Here is a 6,716-nt window from a genome sequence, read left to right on the forward strand (position 1 = left end):
CGGGGCGCGGGCGGAGGGCTGCGGAGGTGGGAGGGCGCCCCCGCCCCGCACTCGAGAGCTCGCCCGCCCCGATCCGCAGCCCCCGGCCCCCGCCCGCCTCCTCGGGGCCGGGCGGCCCTCGCTCTCTCCGCGCCTCCCGCCCGCCCCGGGCTGGCCCCCGGGCCCGCCGGGCTCCTCCTCCGACCCCGGTAATACGAACCGCCCGCGGCCCGCGCGGCCTCGCTCCCTCTCGCAAGCCTCTCCCTCCTCCTCCCCGCGCTCGGCTCCTCCTCCCGGGCGGGGGCGGGGGGGGCGGGGCGGGTCGCCGGCGGGTGGCGTGGGGCCTGGGGCAGGGATGCGGCCGCCCCGGCGCCGGCGGGCCGCGGGGCTGCGGGGCGGCGGGCACCGGGCTCGGCCTGGCCGGGCCGGCGGCTCCTGGCACCGGACGGGCGGCGGCGGCGGCGGCACTTCCGGGTTGCCCTCCTCCACGTTGCTCTCGGGAACGCGACGGGGCGGGGCCGGGCGGGGCCGCGGGGTCGGGGGTCAGCGCCTCCCTGGTTGCCTTGGCGACCGAGGGCGCGCGTAGCCCGCTCCCTCCGCAGGCTGGATGCTCCTGGGCTGGATGCTCCTGGGCTGGGTCCTCCCCGCCGCCGGACGCCGCGCTGGGCTCCGGGGACACGGGGGCCTCCCCCGGCCGGCGGGGGCCGCTCCTGAGAGCCGGCCAGATCTAAGAGACCCCGTTTCAGTCTTTGGAAGCCGTCTTTGCTGCATCCTGCATACCTTGTGCCTGGCACAGAGCCGGCCCTCCATAAACAGGGATGGGATGAATCAATCGCCTTCATTGGCTGAAAACACAGTTTTCTCAACCCCTTATCCCCTCTTCTTCTTTTGAAAAAGAAAAAGAAAGAAAGAAAAGGCTGTTAATTGCCTAGAATGACCCCACACACACCCTAGGAAAGTGAGAGAGGGAAGCAGAGAGATCCCAAAACTAACACAGGGATGAATAAAGATAACGGGAGGCATTGGGCTGGAGTCATCAGGCCGGTTTCCGGCCACCATCCGTCTGTGTCACCTTGGTCCAGTCATTTTCCCTCCCCGAGCCTCAGTTTCTTTTCTTTTCTTTTTCTTTCTTTCTTTTTTTTTTTTTTTTTGATTAAGGTATTACATGTGTACATATCTTCCCATTGCCCCCCCACCCCACTCGCATACATGCCCTCACCCCCCAGTGTCTTGCGTCCATTGGTTATGCTTATATGCATGCATACAAGTCCTTCGGTTGATCTCTTATCTGCCTCACCCCTCCCCATCCTTCCCCCTGTAATTTGACAGTCTGTTTGATGCTTTACTGCCTCTACATCTATCTTTTTGTTCATCAGGTTATAATGCTCTTTATTATCCGAAAATGAGTGAGGTCATGTGGTATTTTTCTTTCATTGACTGGCTTATTTCACTTCGCATAATGCTCTCCAGTTCCATCCAGGCTGAGCCTCAGTTTCTTTGTGGGTAATGAGAAAACTCATGTCTAAGACTCCATTGCGACTCTGTGGACTCAATGTCAAAGGGACCCCGTGGGACACTCGCAGTCTGGTAGACTCTCCGGTTTCTGAAGTCAAGCCCAGAGACCATTCTGGTCACATACCATCAACGAAGAAAAGCCAACAGCCTCCTTCACCAAAAGCACAGACAATGCCCTAGCTGCTCCTGAGGCAAGGCCTGATGCCCCACCTCACCCCCCCCCCCCCCCCCCCCCCCCTACCCCCATCCCCGCTGCTGGAGAGAAACAGACTTTGTTAAGAGAAGAAAATGGGGGTATGTTAACACCGTGCTTTTTCCACGCCAGCCTGATCTATGGGTAAAGGCTGATGAGTCAGGAGCCTTGCTTGAGGTTTTGGCTCTGCCAGAAAGTCAGGATCTAGCTCGTGGTGGCCACTCAGCTTCCTGAGGCAAGGAATTTAAGTAGACAGTTGGGAGAAGTATTCTGAGATAATGTATGTTTCCTAGCATAGTATGGCACATAATTCTATCTCCCTTTGCCCGCCCATTTCTCAATTATGAGAGACTTTTTTATACTACCTTTATCGTTTTTATTTCCGTTCATGTCTTATTTTCCCAGGGAAAGTCTAAGTCCTTTGGGTTGCCTCGTGTACCCAGGATCATCACTTCACAGAGCTAGCTAGCAGTAGGCACTCGGTTTGTTGAATGGCAATGCTTTTTCTTTCTTTGACTGATTTTGAGAGTAAAACAATATGATAGATGTGCATACAACTTTCCAACTTAAAATGGCCATAAAAGTATCCGGTATTGTGCTTATTCTTTTCAGGCACCGTGTAAAAGTGTTTCACTTAAGGAAGACATTTATGTTCTCCATGGTTGTTGTTTTTTTTTAGCATCATCATGTCTACAGATTACTAGCTGCAGTACTTAAAACTCTAAAAGCCAAGGGTCTTTTCATTAAATATTTTTTGAATGAAGGTATGTGAGGGTCCAGTGTACTATGTGTGACCGAAAAGCAACCAGATAGTGGGGGATAAGCGGGGGTCACATTTGCATAAACAACACAGGCCTCAAAGACCACCCAGATTCCAGCATATTCTTTCAGGGACCCACTGGTATTTATTAAATTTCCTTTTGTTTATTTGGAATTTTTAGTGCTGTTTACACACAGTGGCTGGTGTGAGTTCTGCATGAAGTAGGCACTTCAAAAAGGGACAATGGATTAATTTTTACTACCAAGATCTTCAGGAAACCCCACTTGAATAACCCTGAGCTAGACACCATCAAGAATGGAAAGACCTGGTTTTAGGCCATTCTAATAAAAGTTTACCATAAAAATGTACAAAGAGAGGCAGAATTTTCCATCACCAAGAGCCAGTATCTGAAAAGGTCATGTATGGCAAACAGAACAAAATCATCATATCATGAATATAGCATCTGGACCCCAGAGTGGGCAGTTGTCGATTTTAATGAAAAACCTTCTTTAGGAATTTTTAATTTTTAGAGCGTGCATTGGAATAGTCAGATGGTGGAACTTCAACCAGGATCCCCAGAGAGAAGGCATTGGATACTTGAAACCTACAAAAACACAATAGGCATCATGAAAACAAATTTAGCGAAGTGGGGGATTTTTATCAATTGCATTTTACAAGTCTTCATGTCTCTATTAAAGGTCGTAATTAAATAAACAATCGGCAATTAGTTATAATAGAGGATGTGTGCCTCTAAAGAGCTCACATTGTTTGGTCAGCTTGATTAATGATTATAAGCCTGTTTACAAGTATCGTTTCCCTCATCTCTGAAATGTAGCCATCTCTAGGGTGGAAGTTGGCAGCGGGCGTTCACAGCAACACAATAACACACTGCAACACAATTTAGGGAATACTCTCAAGGCAAGGGCTGAGCGACTGGAATGATGTCTCCTCCTGTAACACCTACATTTCTTCTCAGTTTTCCTAAAACCTGGCCAGAGCCAAAATTGTTTAGTTTTACTCTCTGGCAAGCTCAGGAGTTATGAATTAATGTTTGCAAGCCAGACAAAGAAAATAGTATATTTTGGCCCCACGGAAGCAAATCAACAACAAAAGAGCTAAATAGAATTCAGGATTGTATTGTAAAAGTGAAGTGATTTCCTATAAGAAAGTGGGTTGATTTTTTAAAAATTATTATTTATATTAAGAGAGTAAAAGCAGGTTAGTTGAGTCCAATAGATCATTGGCTCTTAGTGAAAATCATAGCAGCTACATAAGATCTGGAATCAAACATTTGGTGACTAGTCAGTGTTTTCTAACTCCCATGTCCCACTCTAATTTTAAGCGTGTTATCTCTATTTTAAACATCATTAAATGACAGCTAACATTTGCTGATTGCTCACCCCCTGCTAATTTCTTTAATATCATCATTTCAAGTACTTGGAAAGACATTAAGCTGCAGCCAACACAAACATTGCCATTGTATTTTTCCTGTCCCCATCACAAAGAATGAAGGAAGGCTGTGAGGTGGACTCTCCTCCTTCCGTATTGCTCCCATCGGGAGGAGGTAGGAAACCTGGAAGCCAAATCCTTCTATCCTTTGAACAACTCTTGTACTTCAGTTGGCTTTAAGCATGATCAGAGCATCCTTGACACGACCCCAGGGCCTTACACTGCTTTAGTGCTTTTTTATACTACCTTTCTGTATACTTTTTTATACTACCTAAATGTATGCACATCTGTCATATTGGTTCACTCTTTAGTGAAAGCACGGAGACCAGTAAAAGACAGTCGGTCTACTTTGCAACTCATGGTATCCTCACAGAAACAACCACCTGAACTGTGGGGCTCAGCACCCATAAACGACACACCGAAGGAGTGACATTATTTCAATGGATATATTGCAAAGAAATGCCACCTTTGACACCACTGGATTCTCTGTAGCCTGTAGCCTGTCTCTCGTGGAAAACGTTCAGCTTCCATTCAGAGTACCAAGGCTCCCACCTCAAGCTACCAATGATGTTTATGAGACATTTGCTACGGAGTATAGCACAACAGATGAAAAAGCATTGGGTAAGTTTTACAAATGTGAAATTTTATCATGGTTTTTAAGCTTGTATCTATTAAATGTATACCTCTTAGCATTCACACTTTTTCCTCTCGTCTCAATGGTTGCTTAAAACCATTGTGAGCTAAGTGGATTTAAAAGCAAGAAAATTCTAGTTTACCACCATTCAAACAATGTCAAGTCCAACTAAACTTGATAAGATAATGAACAGGTGAGGATAAATAGGAACTTGATAGCTAAACAGATAAGCACTCAATGGGTTGAAACTGATTGACTATTGCAGAACAGACAATATACTATATTAAGCAAGAGATGATTTTTTGGAGGTGGGGGAGGCAGGAGGAGGTTGAAAAGGGTAAAGGAGGTCAAATATTTGGTGATGGAAAGAGACTAGACTTTGGGTGGGGAACACACAATGGGATATACAGATGTTATAGAATTGTACACTTGAAACTTCTAATCTAATAATAGACAAATATGCAAATTGACCGCACCTTCGCTACACCTAAGCCACGCCCACCAGCCAAGCCACGCCCACCAACCAATCAGGACGAGTATGCAAATTGCCCCAACAAAGATGGCGGCTAATTTGCATATCAAGACAGTGTCGAAAGAAGCCAAGAGCTGCAAAGGGGAGTAAAGCTTCGAAGAAGCAAGCAAGCCAGGGGGGCGGGGGGAGGAGAAGGGAGGAGCGAAGTCAGGGCCGTAGGCGAAGGGAAACGAAGGCGGGCTGGAGGAGAAGGAGGGGCCGGCGGCAAGGGCGGGGCGGAGGCGGGGCCGGGGGCGAAGGGAAACGAAGGCGGGCTGGAGGAGAAGGCGGGGCCGGCGGCAAGGGCGGGGCGGAGGCGGGGCCGGGGGCGAAGGGAAACGAAGGCGGGCTGGAGGAGAAGGCGGGGCCGGTGACAAGGGCGGGGCGGAGGCGGGGCCGTGGGCGAAGGGAAACGCGGGCGGGCTGGAGGAGAAGGCAGGGCCGGCGGCAAGGGCGGAGCGGAGGCGGGGCCGGGGCTGAAGGGAAACGCGGGCGGGCTGGAGGAGAAGGCAGGGCCGGTGACAAGGGCGGGGCGGAGGCGGGGCCGGGGCTGAAGGGAAACGTGGGCGGGCTGGAGGAGAAGGCAGGGCCGGTGACAAGGGCGGGGCGGGGGCGGAGGCGGGGCCGGGGCCGAAGGGAAACTCGGGCGGGCTGGAGGAGAAGGCAGGGCCGGCGGCAAGGGCGGGGCGGAGGCGGGGTAGAGTGCAGCAGGAAATCCCATTGCAGGAATTTTCCTGCAACGGGAAAGCTAGTATAGAATGAAATTAACCAATGTCACCACAATAAATTTAATTTAAAAGGCAAAAAAAGGGAGATGATCTTTAAGTTTATTGTGGAATGGGAAAACACACCTTACCAAGCTGTGTGGTTTATAGTTGACAATGTGTTGATGATAACTTCTGTTTCTTTTTTTTATTATTATTAATTTCAGAGAGGAAGGGAGAGGGAAAGAGAGATAGAAACATCAATGATGAGAGAAAATCATTGATCAGTTGCCTCCTGCACACTTCCTACCGGTGATCGAGCCTACAACGCGGGCATGTGCCCTTGACCGGAATCAAACCCGGGACCCTTCAGTCTGCAGGCCAGTGCTCTATCCACTGAGCCAAACCAGCTAGGGCACGTCCGTGTTTCTTATTGCTAGCAATGCCCAGTACCCTATGGCCTTCCTCCTGGTTTCAGGCAGCAGCTAGGAGAACCAGACTTACTGCCCGGGGTCCATTCTCAGCTTTGCCATTTCAAGATAGACAGTAGGGAGAAAGGAAATAAATGCCAAATTTAATGCAAAGAATAAAGAATTTTGGAAGGAACGCAATTGATAAAGAGCTGGACGTGACAAAGATTTCACTGGCCATGGAAAAGGAAAAGAAAAAGATTGGTGAAGATCAAGCTTGTTGGATATTTTTGACTGTCTTCAAGACCTTTCCTCTCCCTTCCCATGAGAATTGGGCAAATTGTTCATAGCGCCTCCAGCTTGATTTGGGCCTCCAAAGCAGTTATCACTTATATCTTGTTTCCCAGGAGGGACCTTAAAAGTGAGCAAGGTCCCACAGCTCCCCAGGGCCATGCGCCATGCCGGTTTGGAGCAGCAACAGAAGCAGCAGACTAGCAGGTCAGGGGACTCTAGGCAGAGGTCTGAGGCAACTCCCTGAACCTCCTGTCATCAGAGAGGCAC

The sequence above is a fragment of the Eptesicus fuscus genome, chromosome 17, assembly GCF_027574615.1.
Source record: "Eptesicus fuscus isolate TK198812 chromosome 17, DD_ASM_mEF_20220401, whole genome shotgun sequence".
Classification (NCBI taxonomy): Eukaryota; Metazoa; Chordata; class Mammalia; order Chiroptera; family Vespertilionidae; genus Eptesicus; species Eptesicus fuscus.